Here is a 21,579-nt window from a genome sequence, read left to right as displayed (position 1 = left end):
TGTCATGGAGGCAACAATATATAGGTCACCCAAACAAATAAAAAGGGAAGGTGCTCTCCAGGTAAAAAGCCTGGGTATGGTAGAGAACACCTGAAGCTTTGAGTAGAAATAAAACAAGTGTTGGTTGTGACCACAGGCCTCCTGAAGTATAAGTTTAAGGTAACATGAGGAGGAGCTGGATTAAAGGTTAAAAAGAATACAAACAAGCAAACCATTACAGTTCTAATCCATTTTGCTTCTTTCTGTATCAATTTTACATTGTCATACACAGGGCCGGATCTAGAGGGGGGGCAGGGGGGTAGTCTGCCCCCGGTGCTGCCAGGGAGGGGACGCTGGAAGTAGCTCCCAGAGCGTGCAGGCGGCAGCATGGGCAGCCGCACTGCCTTTTGCTTGCCCCGCGGGACAGGGGGCGGCTGGCTTGCCGCGCACCCCCTGTCCTGCAGGGCAGGAAAAGAGCAGCGCGGCCGCCCACGCCATTCACTTGACCTGCAGGAGAGGGGGCAGCCGGCCGCCCACTGTCCTGCGGGGCAGGTGCATGGCGCGGGCAGCCTCACAGGCTCCTGTGCTGCCTTTTGCTTGCCCCGCGGGACAGGGGGTGGCTGGCTTGCAGCGCACCCCGTCCTGCAGGGCAGGCAAAGGGCAGCGCGGCCACCCACGCCACTCGCCCCGCAGGAGAGGGGGCAGCCGGCCGCCCCCTGTCCCGCGGGGCAGGCGCATGGCGTGGGCAGCCTCGCAGCCCCCCGCACTGCCTTTTGCTTGCTCCGCAGGACAGAGGGCACACGGCAAGCCGGTCGCCCCCTGTCCCACAGGGCAGGCGAAAGACAGCGTGGGGGGCTGCAAAGCCGACTGCGCCATTCGCTTCTGAAGCGAATGGCGCGGGCAGCTTCTCAGCCCCCCAAAGCTGCCTCTGGCACGCAGCGTGATGACGACATCAAAATGACGTCATCACACCACGTCAGGAGCGCACGCGCGAACAGCGCGTGCGCGAGGGCCGGCAAGCATTGCCCTGGGCGCCGGGAGCGCTAGATCCGGCCCTGGTCATACAACTTATTATAGATTTTTGCCTGTATTCTGGGCATACTACCCAGTTTCTTTCTTTCTCACTTTCTTACTTCTTTCTCTCAGAGACTCAAGGTGGATTACATATGGCTAGGACATCCAATAAACAATGTGATAGGGCTTGGAGTCACAGAAAAATCAGGGGGAAGGGGACCAAAACTGTGATACAGAGCTAAAACAATGCTGAAACAAAGCGTAAGCAATTTAACATGACATGTTGAATGATGCAGAAATTAGCAGGACCATACTTACAGCAACAGACAGTACATATTAGCATAGTCTACTATCCTTATATCTTTATCAAGCATCTTTATGGGACCACTTTCTTACAGTACAGTCCTCCTACCAGTGTAAAAATACCCTCTCCTGAATAGCCTTTTATTTTATTTTTAAAAAGGAGTAAATCGCTAGCACAGAAGTCCCAAAGTTTGCTTTACCTGTGGGCATTTTTAGAATTTTGAAAACAGGTAAGGAGTGCCACAACAAAATAACTGCCAGGGGAACCAATTACAGAATGGCTACCATAGAAGTGAGGTCCAAACACAAAACGTTGGGAGGTACCACAAAATATGAGGTTCCAAGCCAAGCATCCTCCTATAATAAAGAAAATGGTTTCAACAAGGGTGCTCCCTGCAAACACAAAGGTGAAGACCCCATGGCTCTTCAGAAGCATCTCCTGCTCCAATGCAGTGGATGAAAGCCGGGACTGGCTCTCTGCTTTGGAGAAGAAGTAAATGGGAGCAAGAAAAAGTACTAGTGGGCATCATTGCACCTATGGGCTCCATTCTGGGTATCACTGGTACAGGAAGGATTCTGCCTAGCTGTATAGTGAGAATCAAGCCATCTCCTGCCTTTTGTTGTTCTACACAATGAGGGAACTCACAGTGGTGATTTCCTCCAGTGAAATATGGTAATTTTAACAGGGGAAAATTTTAAAAATACAAGACTCTAAACTGATACCTTATGAGTATACTGGTATATCTCTACTTCATTTTGAGTCTAGGACTCAGTAGCTACTGATAAATAGTGTGTGGATAGTAAGTGGATTGTGGATTCAACCATTGGGCAGCAAATGGAGAGACAGAGGGAGACCCAGTGCCCTTCCCAGTGAGCACAGCAAGATCATAGAGGAAGCATGCGGGCCTCTAGGTCAGTACAAGGTGTTACTGGCAGCTAGCACGGATACGTTTGCATGGTGCTGATCAGGCAGCTCCATGCCTCCGCTATGTCAAAATATCCTCCATTAAGGATATCACATCTCTCTTCATTGTTGCTCTTCATTGCTGCTCAGTACAAGGGACTCCTGCTTCCCAGTGCATAACTTCACCAGCCTAAGCTACTCTGCCTATGAAGGCTCTGGCCCACAAGGTACACATCAGGCCAGTCACACACACTTTCAGCTAACCTACCTCACAGGGCTGTTGTGAGGATAAAATAGAGGAGAGGAGAATGATGTAAGCAGCTTTGAGTCCCTATTGGGGAAAAGGCAGGGTACAAAATAAGTAAATAAATAAATACATTCTCATTTATACTTACACTGGAACCAGTCACTACAGTATGTATGTGGTTGCCACCAAAATCAACAACCTCATGTCACTTCCTCCTTTTGCCCTATGACAGGTGGTAGTAGACAACAGCATCACATGATGACAGAGCACTACAGATATATCTTCTTTTGTTGCCAGTGATGGAGGCAGGAAAACTGTTCATAGTAGTACTAGATATAACTAGGCAGAGAAAGAGGAGCTGCTACTTTCATTTGAAGCAACACATCCTCCAAAATGTCTAGTGTGGACAAAATACATTTGTTTGGAGCATCTGTCCAAAAATAGCATTAAACATTTTGTGAATGTAAAACCTACTTGACTCAGAATGCTCATTCATGTTACAAATGCTCCTTGAATTCTATATTTGAAATTGGTCAAACATGAATATAAAGCACTGAATGCCTTGGCTTATTTCCTCTAATGGAACGATGGGCAGTTTGTGCTGATTCCCTTCTTCTGCCAAGACCTCTGATTCCCAACCCTTGCGTTGTCTCTGTGGGTTCCGTGTCCCTTGGGAGCAGCATTGCAGAGAAATCATTCCATTGTAATGGGACAGCAGGCAGGGAAGTTCTGTTCTGTTAATAGAACTGCCTTCTGCTACCGGGAAATGATAGGTGGGATCCAACTCAAATAGTGCAAGAGAGGCTCAAAGCTAATTTAAGTTTTGCATCGAGAAATTTTTGTAGCTGAAATTTCTTTTTTATTTGCACTTTTGAAAAACAAACCTTTCTTTTGATGTCTTTTGTTTTGAAATGTATGGGCCAAGCAACTGATAAAATTACACACTGCTATTTGTTTCTACAAATAATTCAGCTTGTCATCATCAATCATTCTGATCATCATCTTGCTTTCTCTCAAGTTATTATCACAGAAATTAGGGAGCAAATTAATCATACATGCAACATGGCCTTTAAGGTCACCAGCGAAGTTAAGCTCTGTCTGTTGAGGCAAACAGCCAACTGTGGTAATATATACTTTTCATTCCAAACTTGCACTGTGTTCTTGGAAATTCTAGGAAAAGGTCAAAATTGTAACACCAGAAGAGCCATTTCTGCAATAATTGATTATTTTCAAATAGCAACGAAGAAGATAAGTGTGAAAATGGCATCCCGTATATGCAGGTATTAATATAGCCTGTTCCTCCCCAGACAACAAATATTTGCAGATTTAGATACTGTAAAACGTAGCTCTGCCAAAGCAGTGGTGACATCACTGCTTAAAGAGAACCAAGAGATAAGGGATAAGCCTATCACAGACTTGCATAGAGTTGTGCACTGCCTTTAGGGAGCAGAGCAGATCACCCTGACAAAATGAGCCAAAACAAATGTCAGACTGTCATAATGAGCCCTAGCAAAGGGCAATGACCTGTCCAGCCCCAGGAGACTTGGCAAGCAACTGGCAGCAAAACTGTAGGCCTCTGTTCTGTGGGAAATATGTGCACTTTCTAACCTCAAGAGACAGCACAAGCTCTTTAGATAGCTGTTTTCTAGAGTTATTCTGCCATGTATTTGCTATCCTTAGCACCTGGCCTATGTGCTTGGAACAGGGTACTAAACAATCAAAAAGGTGGGATACATGATCTAAAGAAATTTTTCTAGCATAGAAGCTCAAACCCCAGCACGTTAAAGCTGCTCTTGGGTAACACTTGATTATAAAGCACTGCCATAGTAAATAGAAACGGTTGTGAGAACAGCCACACTTCCCAAAGTAGCATGATTTCTACATTTGTTTCCAATGCTGACATTTTGCAGTTACTAACAAAATACATATTCTGCTTGTTTCTGTTTGTTGTCACCACCATACACTGCATCTTAGAGGCGTCAGCTAAGATAAACATCCTTTGGTTAACTTGGCCTCAGCTTACAAAAACTAAAGCCATAGCTGGTAGAATTGAACTGTATACACAACACTCCTTCCTGAAGAGCTCCCAGATGAGTCACAACGCAACACTCCCCAATGAGTACAGTCCCCCTTACAGAAACTATTTCAATGTTTTATCCACCTATTACATCTTTCCCCCAGCCTCCCTTGAAGGAACTCATGGTACACAGCTCTCCTTTCCCTGTTTTATTCTCAAAGCAACCCAATGTGTTGTGTTAGGCTAAAAGGGAGCAACTTGCTCAAGGTCATCCAAGGAGCTTCATGGCAGAGGGGGGATCAAACCCAGGTCTCTTCAGTTATCCTACATGAAAATCACTGCATCACGTTGGCTCTTATACACACACATTGGAGAAACTTAAGAACAACCTCACTGGCTTGGTCCCTATACTAGGCAGCCCTTCATTGGGAAACCTGTTTTTCTGAAGCTCGGTAATTTCTGCCCTTAGGAGAAGCAAAAAGAACCTGGTGCCAGAGGAACATGTTCCACAACAGGGTCCTGCCTCTGCAGTGTAGGACAATGCTTCCGTAGAAGTGAAAGGATAGGATCCAAGGCATTATCTTCATGGCTGGTCTTGCCTGGCTCATGCACCCATGTGATTGACTTCCCCCACCACCATTCCTCAATGTAATGTCTAGCTCACTTTCCCTGCATGTTAATAGTTGTTCAAAATATATATCTCCATTTTTGATTCCAACCATTTGTAATGCCCTTATGGTTGTGCTGCACAAAAGAGTGACCATTTCTGCATAGCCTGTTGTTCCTGCCTTTAGCCTATTTTAGTTCTGTGTTTTGTCAAGTTATACCGACAACTCATCTTCTACATGCAGTACCTATAGGAGTTTACCTGTGGTTGTGACTAGACATGAGCACAAACAGCAATATGAATGAAAAAAGCCACGAACACTGGGTTCAGCTATTCACGAACAAGCAGTTTGTGAGGCCCTATTCTGAATGAGCAAGTGGTTGTTGGCAAAGCCTTGTTCGTGCGTTCATCAGCCATCCGTCAAGCCAGACAGTCTGGCGTCTTTCAATAAATTCCTCTGACAACGGAGGTAGGGAGGGACTGAACTCTGTATCAACTCCTTCTGGCTTTCCTTCTGGCTTTAACCCTTCAGCTTCCAGCAGACAGTCCAGTTTTTGCCACTCTGAAGAGAAAATGACAGCAAAGTGGGCGGCGCTGGCTCTCCCGATGTGAGAGGGATGGAGAGAAGTCTCTGCCAGCTTCGTCCGCTATCAGAGGGATGAGGGGAGTCCCCTCGTCCCTCTGACACTGGGGAGAACAAAGCCCCACGGCGCTGGCTCTGCCTGCTGTCAGAGGGATGAGGAAAGTCCCTTCGTCCCCAGTGGACAGAACAAAGCCTTGCAGCAGCAGCTCAAAGGCAGTCCCATCATCTCTCTGACAGCAGGTAGAATGAAGCCCTGCAGCAGCGGCTCTGCCTGCTGTCAGAGGGACGAGGGGAGGGGAGTCCTCTCGTCCCTCTGACAGTGGGCAGAATGAAGCCCCGCGGTGGCAGCTCTGCCCACTGTCAGAGGGATGCGGAAAGTCCCCTCGTTTCTCTGACAGCGGGCAGAACAAAGCCCTGTGGCGGCGGCTCAAGGGGAGTCCCCTTGTCCCTCTGACAGCAGGCAGAATGAAGTCCCACAGCGATGGCTCTGCCCACCGTCAGAGGGACGAGGGGAGGGGAGTCCTCTCGTACCTCTGACAGTGGGCAGAATGACGCCCCGCGGTGGCAGCTCTGCCCACTGTCAGAGGGACGCGGAAAGTCCCCTCGTTTCTCTGACAGCGGGCAGAACAAAACCCTGTGGTGGCGGCTCAAGGGGAGTCCCCTCGTCCCTCTGACAGCAGGCAGAATGAAGTCCCACAGCGATGGCTCTGCCCACTGTCAGAGGGATGAGGGGAGGGGAGTCCCCTCGTCCCTCTGACAGCAGGCAGAATGAAGCCCCGTGGCGGTGGCTCTGCCCGCTGTCAGAGGGACGAGGCCCTCATCCCTCTGACAGTGGGCAGAACAAAGTCCCACAGCGGTGGCTTGAAGGGAGCCCCCTCATTCCTCTGACAGTGGGCAGAATGAATCCCTGCAGTGGTGGCTCTGCCTACTGTCAGAGGGATGAGGGGAGGGGAGTCCTCCCATCCTTCTGACAGTGGGAAGAATGAAGCCCCATGGCACCAGCTCTGCCTGCTGTCAGAGGGATGAGGGGAGGGGAGTCCCCTCGTCCCTCTGACAGCAGGCAGAACGAAGCCCCATGGCAGCGTCTCTGCCCACTGTCAGAGGGACGAGGCCCTCATCCCTCTGACAGCAGGCAGAATGAAGCTCCACAGCAGCGGCTCTGCCCGCTGTCAGAGGGACGAGGGGAGAGGAGTCCCCTCATCCCTCTGACAGCAGACAGAACAAAGCTCCACGGCGCCGGCTCCACCCGCTGTCAGAGGGATGAGGGGAGCCCCACATCCCTCTGACAAGGGCCACGAACACTGAACACCAAAAATGTTCATTAAGGGGACATATTCGCTTCTGTTCATTGTTCGTGGATGGCAATGGACAATGAACCGGGTGTTTGGATTTTCCCCCCTGTTTGTGCCCATTTCTAGTTGTGAGTTCACTGTATAACCTCCAAACATACAAAAGAAACAATGATTTTGAAGAGGAGGTGGAGCATTTTCATCAGCACATAGGAAACGTGCCTGTCCCCTTTTAATGTTTTTTTTTTAAATTTTGTGCATGTGCTATTGTGTGCAGCCACTGTTGCAAGCAGGCTTCTGCAACTGAACATAATTTTTTTAATTGAGGGGTAATAGCTATGGGGTAAGAACTGGGGGTACATTCAGAGAGGATTGGGAGGTTTCGTCTGAAACACTTCAAATGTTCGTATGCCTAAAAGCAGTAGGAACTCACAACAAACAACAAAAACCAGAGCAACTGTGATCCCAGTAAATCTGCAGAAACCCTGGTAAAAATGCATGATGCAAATGGCTGGCAAACGATACCATGTGTGTGGTTGGGGAAAAGCTGCCACATTTCTGAGGGTGACCCGCACCTCTTATGACATGCAAAAATGGCCAGTGAAGAGGAAACGGGGCTTGTGAAATGCCAGATCCAAGCAAACTGTATGTTAACTAGTTCCCCAGAGACTGGTTAAGAGACTGATTTAATTAACACAAGCAGCACATGAAGAGCTGTCAAACACTGTTCCCATGCTGATGCTGTCCAGACTTCTGTTGGGAGAGCTCTGGCTGTCATCACCAAATCTTATGTTCTGATGCTGTAGCCTTGCCCTGCATCGAGGAGGAGACAAGTTTATTCAGACACACAGACCTTGTGTTAAACTCATACCGAAATCTCTGTGTTACAGATACAATGGCAAGGATCAGTTGGGCTACTTTGCACCTCTTTACAACCATTTTGCAATTCCAAGAGCAATTCTTAAAAGTGACCAAGGGCAAGAGTGGGAAGATCAGAGATGAGACAGCCAGTAGTGCAATCCTAAGAACATTTTCCTGGGAATAAGAACCCAGGAAATAGATATACAGGTATAGGTAGGATTTTGAGTAGATCTGCTTAGGATTGCTCTCTTAAATGCCTTTATTGGCCATTTCCCCACATCTTAAAAATAGCGCCCCACTCTCTAAACTGTGGCAGCTTTTCTGCGCAATTTCTGACATCACTGTTTCCAAAACAGATGCAGGCAGTTATGATTCTGGTTTTGTGGCACCATGAAAATGTTATCATAACTGCCTGCACCTGTTTTGGAAACAGTGAAGTCAGAAATCGTGCAGAAAAGCCGCCAGTGTTCAATGAGTGGGGCACTATTTTTAAGATGTGGGGAAACACTATTGTCTGAATTTGTTTTTCTTATTTTATAACACAGTATTGAATTTGCCAAGCTATATGTCAATAGTTGTAGATAGTGGTTTGTGTACATGTGTGCTGTGCTCACACACATGTTTAAACAGGGAGAATGCGTAAGTAGGGGGGATAAGGTGATTAAAAGGTTAGTGTGTAAAATGTGTAAAATGGTTGGAATATGTGGAGAAAGGGGGAAATGACTTTTATCTTGCATATTAATAATTTACACAATTCAAGCTTCTGTTAACTACATTCCCAATTATTTAAAAAGCTGATTTTATGTTGGATCGCCTCAGAATATTCAGATAGTTACTTTTATTTATTTAGATATTAATGTTCCACCTTTCTCCCCACTGGGGACCCAAAGCAGCTTACAACATCATTTTCCTGTCCCCATTTTATCCTTGTAGCTGCTCTTTAAGGTATATTAAGCTGAGATAGATTGTCTAGCCCAAAGTCATGCAGCAAGCTTCCACAGCAGAGTGAGGATTTTGAACCTGGGTCTCCAAGATTTTAACCACTATACTATGTAGTCTTGTCATATTTCATATTAGGAACGGCCAAATTCTTAATCTCACTACAATTAACCTCCTTGGGGGCCAGATGCCCTCCCACCCCAGCAATGATGTCATCGCCAGCCAGCCTCTCCTGCAGTTCAGCTGGCAAGACTCCAGAGTGCCCAAGATGAAATACCTCCTCTTTCCCTGTGCATGAATGCCCACTCATTGGGAAATATGAGGTTGCCTCAGATCCCACAGTGTAATTGTGAAGATCTTAGAGGGCAAACTGACCTGGATGCACTCTTTGGCTCTCTAGCACTACTTCATGATTCTAATACAGAAGGCATAGCTCTCTTTGAAGAAAGCTCTGGTCAGATTGAAAACAGTATGCAAGGAGTTGCCTCTCACCTGGCAGGCATCACTCTAAATAGAACTGAGAAGTTGCCTTTCATTTCTTGCTCAGAAAGATTTATTTTTTTTATTTAATTTATAGCCTACCCTCCCCGAAAGCAGGCTCAGGGAGGGTTACCATAATAGGTAAAATATACAGGAATAAAATAATAAAATCACAGATCTCACAACACAACATTTCAGCAATTCACCTCACCATATATGAAAGAGGCTGGAGGTAAGCATTGGTATCCTGTGGCTGCTCATGGGTGGGGGGCAGATGGCCATGTAGCCCCCCCTGCAAGTAGGAGACTGGCAGGGAGACACATTTGGTGGATTTAATGTTGGCCTCAACCATATGCCTGGCGGAACATCTCCGTCTTGCAGGCCTGCTGAAAGGATGCAAGATCTTGGTGGGCCTGACTGTCCTCTGACAGAGAGTTCCACCAGGTTGGGGCCAGTACCGAAAATGCCCTATCCCTGGTTGAGGCCAGTCAAGCCTCCCTGGAGCTAGGGACCACTAGTAGGTGTTTACCTGCTTAGCACCCTCTGGGGTGCAAACGGGGAGAGCCGGTCCTTCAGGTATGCTGGTCTCAGTCCGTTTAGGGCTTTGTAAATTAAAATCAAAACCTTGAACCTGATCCAAAACTCCACAGGGAGCCAGTGTAGGTGCTGCAAGATTGGAGTTACATGTGCCCTGTGTGGGGTACCCATCAGGACACGCACAACAGCATTCTGGACCTGCTGCAATTTCTGGGTCAGCCTCAAGGGAAGTCCTGCATAGAGTGAATTACAGTAGTCCAATCTAGAGTTGACCGTTGCATGGATCACTGTAATTAGGTCATGGGTTGAAAGATAGGGGGCAAGCTACATGGCCTGCCGGAGGTAGAAAAAAGCACACCAGGCAATTGCCTCTACCTGGGCCTCCATTGATAGAGAAAAGTCCAGTGTCACACCAAGACTCCTGACCAATGGAACGGGCACACATGGTGCTCCATCAAAGTCTGGAAGCTGGATCCCCCCTCCCTCCACTGCCCCACAACCTAAGTACAAGACCTCCTTCTTTGTGGGATTCAGCTTCAGTCTACTCTGCTTCACCCATCCTGACACAGCCTCCAAAGCTCTAATTAGGACTTCAGGGGCAGAGTCAGGCCGGCCATCCATCAATAGATACAACTGGGTGTTATCCACATACTGGTGACAACCCAGTCTGACGCTCCATACCAGCTGGGCGAGGGGGTGCATATACAGATTGAACAACAGCAGGGAGAGTATTGCCCCCTGGGGGACGCCGCATACCACAGGTTGGCGTGCTGATAACCTCTCCCTAAGTGCCACCCTCTGTTCCCAACTGTGGAGAAAAGAGACAAGCCACTGCAAGGCAGTCCCTCATATCCCCACATCGGCGAGGCAGTGAGTCAATAATTCATAAGTGACTGTGTCAAATGCTGCGGAGAGATCCAACAACACCAGCAGCACCGACCCGCCTCGATCCAGATGCCTATGGAGATGTTTACTGTTTGCAAGTCATATGTTGAGCAGGGATCAGGGAAGACTGGGTTTGAATGCTGCAGCCGGGGCTGGATGCAGCCTGCGCCTTGTTCGATGGCCAGCCTTGCTTTGTACAAAAATGACAAAGGCAACTTGGTCTTGTGAAAAAGGGAAGGAATTAATTTTAGCCTCCTCTATTATATCATTGTTCTTAACTTCAGTGCCCCAGACTGTCCTATTTACAGTTTCTGACTTTTTCCTGTTTAGCATTTAATTTTGAGAGCTTTGGGAATGATTGATAATATTTAAATATAGCATGAATTTATTATTACAAGTTGGATTTGGGTGTGTTCAGCAGCGCTGAAAAAGTCAGTTTTAAATGTCTTATTTTATGCATTTCTCTCAATGAAAGGCTTACACCAACATTTCCTCTTAGACAGGAGTCTGAGAGCCTTGCTACAAGTGACATTTTACACGTGAAGGATAAAGGATCATTTTCGCAAGTCTTTCTGGGAACTGAAGTTCCTCTCCCCCACCGCTTTTCCTTTTGTTCCTTCCCCTCGCTGCCTGAAGAGACAGAGAAAGCCTGCGGCAACAGCAACTTTTGCAAATCGTTTCTCCAGTCACAAGCCTGCTCTCAATGATCTTTGGGGTTAAGAAAGAAACAAGCAAATTTATGCAAGAAAGTAAGCTTGTGTCCATAGATGTTACTTATTTTGAGCATAGATCCCTTGGCTGAGAATTTGGTTTTCCTACAGCATTCTATGAAAATGACTCCGTGAGTCCAGGAGGCTCTTTATTTTGACATGATACATATATTTTGCATAACATCTTTAATGTACACCACACAGGCAGTTACTCTGTCTGCTTTACTGTTGGGATTTGGGGCCTGATCCAAGGGCCAGAAAAGTGATTGGACAGGTTTTCATTGACTTCAGCGGAATCCTTTGGGCCTTTCCTTTGGTGGAATGAGATGGACATGCAGCACTTAATTGTGGTTGTTACTGGGTTTGGGGTTCATGTTAAAATGAAAGAATTGTCTGAACAGAGTGCAGGGCAGCAGCTGAACAAATAACCTGTATGGAATAATTGAGCTGCTGGATTGTGCAGCTGGCTTTCTTTGTGAGCAAATCCAAAGTTCTCAAATTTACTCATTATTCCAAAAATCACTGGCAAATTTCTTTGTGTGACTATCCCCTGAGAGTTCATTGTGAATGCCTGAAGTGCACGCTGCTTCAGTTACACACATATCGGGTTACACATATCTTGGCTGGAACAGTCTAAACACAACACAAATTCCATATACTACAACTTGACTGTACAATCTAAAATTCATTTCCGTAGAGTGGTTGATCTTCCTGTACTATGGAAAGCTCACTTGGTTACAGGATGACTTTCTCCTTTGAGGATAACCATGAATGAGAATGGAGCCATGGATACTGCTGTGTTCTGTCACCAGCTAGGGAGCAAAGACCCATGGCTGTCCAGCTGTGCTTTCCCTGACAGAGGAAATGCTAGCCATCACTTAATACGAGGTGAAGCCAGCACAGAGTTCTGTCTCCTTCTGTGACTCTGATAGGCCTGGAAGACAAAAACATACATGATGGCCAAGCTGCAGCATAGACGCAAGATTTAGTTGCACTCCTGGACTGGAGTCCATAACGGAGCATCCATAGAATGAGGTGAGATTGTTGCCTCAGCGTCTTCTGCCTACTGGAGCAATGACCAGAGACTTTTGCTCTCCCTTCTGCTGTGCTAAGTTTATTAGAAGGGTTGCTAGGTCACAGGTTTGGCCCTGAGACTTGGCTTTGGGCTGCTTTTGTCAACCTGTCTCATATTGCCAGCAGATCCCAGGGAGGCAATGGGAACTGTGAACAGGTGCCTGGAAAGAGTTTTGGAGTGGATGAGGGCTAACAAGCTGAAACTTAATCCCTACAAGATGGAGGTACTACTACAAGTGGGGGGAAGATCTGACCCTGAAAATGGGTTATCTCCTGTTCTAGTCCCCCTAAAGAAGCAGGTTTGCAGCTTGGGGATGCTCCTGGACCTAGGCCTCTTGTTGGATTTCCAGGTGGCAGCAGTTGCCAGGGATGCCTTTCATCAGCTTCAGCAGGTGAGACAGCTGTGGCCCTTCCTGGGCAGGAAAGATCTTGCCACAGTACTGCATGCCCTTGTAACATCTAAATTAGACTACTGCAATGTGCTTTGCATGGTCTGTCCCAAAGCTTCAGTTGGTACTGAATGCTCTAGCCAGAATGCTGACTGGAGTGGGTCATAAGGACCATATCACTCCAGTTTTGTCATCTGCATTGTCTCCAAATTTGCTTCCAGGCCCAATTTAAGGTGGCCATTTAAGGGGCAGGAAGGGCCGGATGAGGCAGCTCCAGCCTTCTCAGCTGCCCTGCGGATCCGCACAGCAGCGAAGGAGGCCGAAAAGGCCTCCCCCGCCATCCTGTGGGCCCAGAGGAGGTGGTGCAGCAGCGGCTCCAGCCCTTCCCACAGCTCTGCGGGCCCGGAGGAGGTGGCAACGAAGGAGGAGGAGGAGGTGGCTCTGACCTTCCCCACCCAGCTAGGTAAGTGGGTTGAAGGTGACGGGGGGGGGGGCTAAGTGAGCAGGTGAGGAGGTGGGGTGGGTGGGGGTGCTGGGAGAAAGCCCAGCCCCCTGAATCACTTTGGAATGCTCCGAATCTTTACAGAGCATTCCAAAGCAATTCAAATATCCAAATCCGAAGCATCTTGCCCAAATATTTTGGGGGTGCACACCCCTACTCCCTATCTCTCGTTCCAGGACCTAGCTTCTGTAATTCATGCAATGGTCACCTCAAGATTGGACTACTGCAACGTGCTCTACGCTAGGCTGCCTGTGGGCTTGACCCGGAAATTGCAGCTGGTTCAGAATGCAGCAGCATGCATCCTTATGGGGACACCCTTTAGGGCTCATATCCACCCTGTGTTACTCCAGCTGCACTGGCTCCCGGTTGAATTCTGGGTCCAGTTCACGGTACTAGTCTTAGTATTTAAAGCCCTTCACAGACTGGGAATGAAAAACAAGAAGGGCTCCCCTGGACTGAACTGCAAAGGAAGGAAGGCCACTGCCCACCAGAGTGTAACAAGTATTTTTTTACAATTCAGAAATGTCCTCTGCAAAAAAAAAAAAAAATTAAGTTCTAGAAGTGCTCTATTATGTAAACAATGAATATAATAAATACAATTTTATGTATACAATATATAACAGTAAGACTTCTAGGAAGAGTTCAAAAAGTAGCTTTTGAACGCAGTTTCAGTGACCAGTATAAGTCCATTGATTTCAGTGGGCTTACACTGGAGTAACTCTTCTTAAGATTGCACTGTTACAGATGTAGCAGCTAGGCCCGGTGGGCTGATTCAGGCAATTTCTGGCATTGTTCTATGGTCAGTCCAAGACCCTGACCCCTGTCCAGATTACCAGAGGTAGTTGGGACTGCAGGAGGGAGGCAGCAACCTACAACAAGGGTAAGGGTTACTGTTCCATTTCACGTATGGAGATGAATATATAGTGGAAGTATTTAGGTATATTTTGTAAACTGTAATTGGTTCTTCATGCAGTATAATGCAGTAAACTATGTAGTGAAGTAGGCTTTGTAACATTTGTTTTTATATTTTTTTGTAGGAATGCACTATCTGGCAAAGGATGTAACCAGGACGAGGCAAGTGCGTATGCTGTCCCATCAATTTTTTCAGGGTGGGAGTGGCATTTTAAATTTGTGAAATCTCCATTTTAAAGAACAAGAGTTTCTTTTTAATACAGGAAATGTTATATTTAAAAAATTGATGGTGGTGTTACCTCCACCACCAGTACACACGAAGTCGTAGTTCTCTATGATTAATTCTGCCTATTTTTGCCTACTCAAGATCCTTCCCATTATACATTTTTAAACAACACCCTAATCATACTTAAACAATCCTTTTAAAATCTCCCTTTAATACTATGACTGAACATGGCAGGGTGATTGAAGGGATAAGTCTATGAAACAGGACCCCCAACCCCTAATTCTGGATGCTGACCCACAGCCACTCCAGACCTTCGGCAAAAGGGAAGCTCCTGTTCTTTTGTGAGACTTTCAGTCTCCAGGTTCTCTCTGAGGTTGTACTTATGTGCAATTTATGAATCCAGACACAGGCTTAAAAAAAAAACTTCACTTTATTGATTACAGAGTGTTGCTGAGTATAAAGCTCTCAAATTCAGGCAAAAGACACAAAACAAATAACTTGTCTATTGCTTTGCTAAAGTCTGTCTAACTAAAACTTGTAAAGCTTGCTATCTAAGTATCTCTGAATAGCATTTAGCTGGTTGTTTCTCAGTGATCTCATTTAACTCCATGCCATGCAGCATGCTGAAGCACTTTGGCGCATGGTGCCTGTAGTTTCTCTTTCACATGACGGTAAAGAAAAAATGGTTAGAGAAGGGAGCCAGGTATACAGGGAAGCCATCTTTTCAGGACTCCAACCATCAATCAGCCTACCAACCAATAGCTAATCAGAGCACAACTGTCCAATTAGCATTTCCAGCCAAGTCAGGCCACTATAGCACGCAGGATCAACCAGGTAAGCGGGTGTGGGGGTGAAGGGTGGGACTGGCATCCTTTTTACACATTGAACCAAAGTCCAGCCATTATTTGTAAACTTCTGGCCTAAACTCTGTACTTCCTTACAGTAAGGAGTAACTTAAGGCAGTTGTCATTGATTCAAAGAAGACTTTTATAATAACTAGGTAAACATGTCTAAACTTAAAAATGACTATCTTTATTAATGTTGTACATTTCTTATGCAAGCAATTCACACTAAAGTATACTTGAGCTTGGCAAGAAGGTTCTAGAATTTCTCTTGGTTTATTAGGAAATTTCTGATACTCCATTAATTTCTTTGAAGCCCCACTAAGAAACAGCCTCATTACAAAAGGAAAGCTAGCTAAAGCCCTGTATTTGGCTGAACAGTGGGTGCTAGAAATTAAAACTGAGGAAGGGTCTTGCAGAGGAAGGAGGAAACGGGAGATTAGAACATAGTTGAATATGGATACATTTGGTTTGTATATTCACAAAGGATGGGTGGGTGGAGGGTGTAGAGAAGGACCGATTATATGTCGTTGCCCCAGTACTAGTTACACCACTGATCAAAGAGAGCCAATGGTCCTGGCTATGACACTGAGCGAGGGCTACACTCCTGCCTGCTTCTTGTACTGTTGCCTGATTCTCAACTCAGCTGTCTAGAACCAAACCAGCATCGTAGCCTGTATAGGAAAATGTATAGGAACAGCTGTATACACTGGAGTGTCACTCTTTCACATACTTGGGATTTGATTTGTGGCACATTTGCCAAAAGGCTGGCCACTGTTAACCTGTTCACATAATCCTATGACACCACTATGTAGAAGTATGTTACCTCCATCCATGCTGTCAGGAGTTGTGTACATGAAAATTTATTTATGTTATTTATAGTCCACCTTTCTCACTGAGACTCAAGGTGGATCACACCGTGGAAGTTAATATGATCAGCAGCTGGGACATTCAATAAACAGTGCCATGGAGTATGCGAATGTATATTTGCAGGGATTTGAAAACAAGCAGGAACCTGCTACAGAGCTGAAACAATGCTGAAAAGAGGTCAATAAATTAAACCTGACATATTAAACAATGCAGAAGCTACCCAGTAGGATCATACTTAAAGCAACAGAATATCACGTATTGGAACTCAGTGCAGATCACCCTTCTGCACTCTGTCATAGCTTCTCAAAAAGCTGCAGTTGCAATTATTTTATTTGTTTCATTTATATCCCACTTTTCTCCCCAATGGGGGCCCAAAGTGGCTTACATAATTCTCCTTTCATCCATTTATCCTCACAACAATCCTGTGAGGTAGGTCAGACTGAGAGTGTATGACTGGCCCAAGGTCACACAAGTAAGCTTCTGCTGCAGAATGGGGATTCAAACATGGTTCCCCCAGTTCCTAGTCCAACACTTTAACCACTTTGTATCTCTCAATTAGGATCCAAAACCCAATCCACATTCATGGCATCCCCATGGACAAGCCATATTTCCAGTTATTCCATGTCTTCAAGCCATGTTGCTATGCTCCAAGTATTGTGTGATTAAATTGTGGTGAGCATAATCCTTTTTGTTGGTGAAAAGTCCACTGATTGTTAGTGCTGGCCATTCATTCCTCCTTGCAAGATCAAGGGCAGGCCACATGGAGCAGCACAAACATGAAATGCAAAGTTCCAATGCAACTCCCTACTCAATGGCTAGATCAGGTTCCTCAACAGATTAATGTGTTGGATATAGTGATTTTCTTGTACAAGCAGGGCTTTTTTGCAGCCGGAATGCCATGGAATGGCATTCTAGCTCCTCTTGAAAATACCCACGTGTCCAGTGGCCCCATCCCCGATCTCCAGACAGAGATCAGTTCCCCTGGAGCAGGCGTGGCCAAATGGTGGCTCATGAATCACATATGCCATATTTTGCAGCTCCTGGAGCCAGCCAGCCCTCCATCACCATGCTGGGCATTTTTCTGTGGGGGCCGTGCTCGGCCAGCCCCATGCTCGCAGCAACAATGCTCGCAGTGACAATGCCTCAGCACTTAGGAGGAATGGGAAGGGGAAAGGAAATGTCAAGGAAGGAAGGAAAGAAGGAAGCGCCGAGGTGAAGATGGCCCCAAACTTCCTGTTTGAGCGTTATGAACATTTGCGTTGTGTTGCCATCAAATCTCACAATTGGTGTGTGAGGAGCATCTGCACATGTGCTGCCCCTCATCTCGTGAGCACCAAAGTTCAGTGGGCTTACTGTCAGGGCACGTTAGCTCGGGTGGAAGTCCCGTTCACTTTGCAGAGGACTGGCTGGCCTGTATGTGTGTGTGTTAAGGACTGTTGGGGCGGAGAGGCTTTTACTTAAGATTGTGTGACTCTGCTTTCTGATCTCTCAAGCCTTCAGCCGCCATTAGGGTTGCCAGCTCCAAGTTGGGAAATTCCTGGAGATCTGGGGGGTGAAACCTGGAGAAAGTGGGGTTTAGGGAGGGAAAGGACCTTGGCATGGCATAATTGCATAGAGTCCACCCCCCAAAGTCGCCATTTTCTCCAGGTGAACTTATCTCTGTGGCCTGGAGACCAGTTGTAATTCCGGGGGATCTCCAGCTACTATCTGGAGGCTGGTAACCCTAGCCGCCATATGCCCCACAGCCCCATCCCACCGTGTCGGCCTACTAATCCCTGCACCAGGGTTTGCCTGGCTGGGCATGGCGACATTCGTATTTCCCCCTTCAAATCCCATGACTGGCATGTGTGGAGGGTCCACGCATGTGCTGCCCCTCACCTCGAGCATGCCAAAGTTCAGTAGGCTTACTGCCAGGGCATGTCAGCTTGGGAGGAAGCCCCATTCACTGCATGGAGGACTGGCATGCTTGTAAGTGCATGCGTCAGGATTGCTGGAGCGGAGAGGCATGTGCTTAAGATTGTGTGGCTCTGCTTTCTGGTCTCTCAAGCCTGAAATGTTGTGAGGGACAGTTTTCAGGTCCTGTACCAACACTCTAAATACAATTTAGGGTAGACTAGAAACTGGCACACGGGCACGGTGTATTTACTAATGTCTTTCTTTCTTTCTTTCTTTCTTTCTTTCTTTCTTTCTTTCTTTCTTTCTTTCTTTCTTTCTTTCTTTCTTTCTTTCTTTCTTTCTTTCTTTCTTTCTTTCTTTCTTTCTTTCTTTGTCCCTCCCTTCCTCCCTCCCTTCTTAGATATTCATGCAAGGATCACAGATTTCTCTGCTTTCCTTTTCCCCCAGCAGCTGTTTCCAGCTCTGGGAAAATTATCCCAAATGGAGCAACAGTGGGCTGCAGTAGGAAAGACCAATTTTGCTTCCTTCTCCCTCCTCACTTCAGTCCACTTACCCACATAGGCATTATTCCACATTATTATACCTGGTTGCTCCTGCTGGAGGTGGTGGCAGAGTGGGCCTTGGAGTACCCCAGGCTGGTGGTGCTGGGGGATTTCAATGGCCACATCGATGATGCCGCCTCCATGCAGGCTGCAAATCTGGTGTCTTCCATGGCAGCACTGGGACTCTCCCAATTTATGTTGGCCCATACACATGAAGCGGGCCACACACTAGACTTGATCTTCAGGATGGGGATCAGTGTGGTTCTGGAAGCAGTAGAATTGGTGCCATGGTCAGACCACTTGGTCCTAAAGGCTTGGTTGGATATGCTGCTCTCCCTCGCAGGGGCGGTGAGCTAATTTATGCTCGCCCGTGGAGACTCATGGATCCAATTGGTATTTAGAATGCTCTGAGGGATCCGAAGCTCCATGGCAGTTCATTAGATGAACTGGTGGAGGAATGACAAGTCCGGCTCTCTGAAGCCATCGACAAAATCGCTTCCCATTGCCTTCTTTGCCCTCATGCCCAATGGGCTCCTTGGTATACAGAGGAGCTACGATGGAAAAAGTGGGGGCTATGATGGCTTGAGTAAGTGTGGTGGAGATCTCATGACGAAGAAGCAAGATCATAGAATCATAGAGTTGGAAGGGGCCATACAGACCATCTAGTCCAACCCCCTGCCCAGTGTAGGATCAGCCTAAAGCATCTCTGACAAGTATTCATCCAGCCTCTTCTTGAAAACTGCCAGTGAGTGGGAGCTCACCACCTCCCTAGGCAGCTGATTCCACTTTTGAACTACTCTGACCGTGAAAAAGTTTTTCCTAATATCCAGCCGGTACCTTTGTGCATGTAATTTAAGCCCATTGCTTCGTGTCCTACCCGCTGCTGCCCACTGGAACAGCTCCTTGCCCTCCTCCAAATGACAGCCTTTCAAATATTTAAAGAGAGCAATCATGTCCCCCTTCAACCTCCTCTTCTCCAAACTAAACGTTCCCAAGGCCCTTCGCCTTTCATCGTAGGGCTTAGTCTCCAGACCCCTGATCATCCTCGTCGCTCTCCTCTGCACCCTCTCGATTTTGGCCACATCCTTTTTGAAGCGAGGCCTCCAGAACTGCACACAATACTCCAGGTGTGGCCTGACCAAGGCAGTATAGAGAGGCGGGACCTCCTGCGATTTCGACACTATGGCCCCTTTGATACAACCCAAGATTGAATTAGCCTTTTTTGCCACCGCATCACACTGACTGCTCATATTTAGTTTACAGTCCACTCTTACCCCAAGATCCCTTTCGCATATACTACTGCCCAGAAGTGTATCCCCCATCCAGTATTTGTGCTTCCCATCATCTGAGGGCCAAGCTACAAGTGACAAATGACACTTGAATGGCAAGTGGATTGAGTGGAGCGCAAGTGAACAGGGAGAAATACACTTGCTGTTCAAGTGTCATTCGTCACTTGTAGCTTTGCCCTTATAGGACGTTTATGAAATCCTATGAGATGGCAGTAAAAGCTGAGAAGAAGGAATTTTATGCAGCCTCCATCGCGTCAGCTAGCTCATGCTCAGCAAAATTGTTTAATGTGGTTCTCTGGTTGGTCTCCCTATCGGATATTAGCTGTGAGGCTTTTGGGAGGTTTTTTGCTGATAAAATTTTGTCTCTCCACCATGATTTGCCAGCCACAATTGATACAGTACATGAACTAGAGACCCGTTGGCTATCTTCTGGGCCAGTATTTGATATTTCAGTCCACTCTATAGGGATGAGATTGACAGGACTCTGTTAACTGTGAGGCCTACCACGTGCCTCGTAGACACATGCCTGTCATGGCTGGTAAAGGCCAGTGTCAACGGGCTACGGAGTTCCTTGGAGGTCATTGTTAACTTGTCCTTGGGCTCCTGGGTTTTCCCTGGGGCACTAAAGGAGACCGTGGTGAGGCCTCTTTTAAAGAAACCATCTTTGGACCCCACTGACTCAATTCATTACCACCCAGTCTCGAACCTCCCATTTCTGGGTAAGGTGATTGAGCGAGCGGTGGTGGAACAGCTGTGGGGATTCCTGAAAGATACCTCAGCCCTAGATCCCTTCCAGTCTGGATTCTGCCTGGAGCACAGGATGGAGACATTGCTGGTCACCCTCACAGACGACCTTCGCAAGCATCTGGATTGATATAACTGGATTTCTCAGCTGTGTTCGTTACAGCCAATTATGATCTTTTGACCCACTGCCTTGCTGATGTGAGGATACAAACCTTGCAGTGGCTTGTCTTTTTTCTCCACAGTTGGGGACAGAGGGTGGCACTAGGGAAGAAGCTGTCATCCCGCCACCCTATGGTGTGCCATGTCCCACAGGGGGCAATACTCTCCCCATTATTGTTTAACATCTATATGCGCCCACTTGCCCAGCTGGTGTGAAGGTTTGGACTTGGGTGTCATCAATGACACCCAGTTATATCTGATGATGGACAGCTGGCCCAACTCAGCCCCAGATGTCCTAGAGTGTGCTTTTGAAGCTGTGACTGGCTGGTTGAAGCAGAGTTGACTGAAATTAAACCCTACAAAGACAGAGGTGCTGTACCTGAGTTGCAGGTGTTTAGGTTATGGGCTCTGGCTCCCAGCCTTCAATGGGGTACCGCTTGTACCAGTTCTGACAGTTAGAAGCTTGAAGGTGATCCTAGATGCCTCTTTAAACATGGAGGCGCAGATCACAGTGGTTGCCAGGTCCTCTTTTTTCCACCTTCAATGGACCAGGCAACTTGTCCCTTACCTTTCAACCTACAACTTAACTACAGTGATCCAGGCAATGGTCACCTCTAGGCTAGATTACAGTAACTTGCTCTACATGGGGCTTCCCTTGAGTCTGATCCAGAGATTGCAGCTGGTTCAAAATGCAGCAGCGCGTGTTATTATGGGAGTACCAAGTGGAGCATATATAACATCTATAGTGCACCAACTGCCAGTGGAGTACCGAATCAGGT

This window comes from Eublepharis macularius, chromosome 4, assembly GCF_028583425.1.
Source record: "Eublepharis macularius isolate TG4126 chromosome 4, MPM_Emac_v1.0, whole genome shotgun sequence".
Lineage (NCBI taxonomy): Eukaryota > Metazoa > Chordata > Lepidosauria > Squamata > Eublepharidae > Eublepharis > Eublepharis macularius.
Note: the sequence above shows the minus strand (reverse complement) of the source record.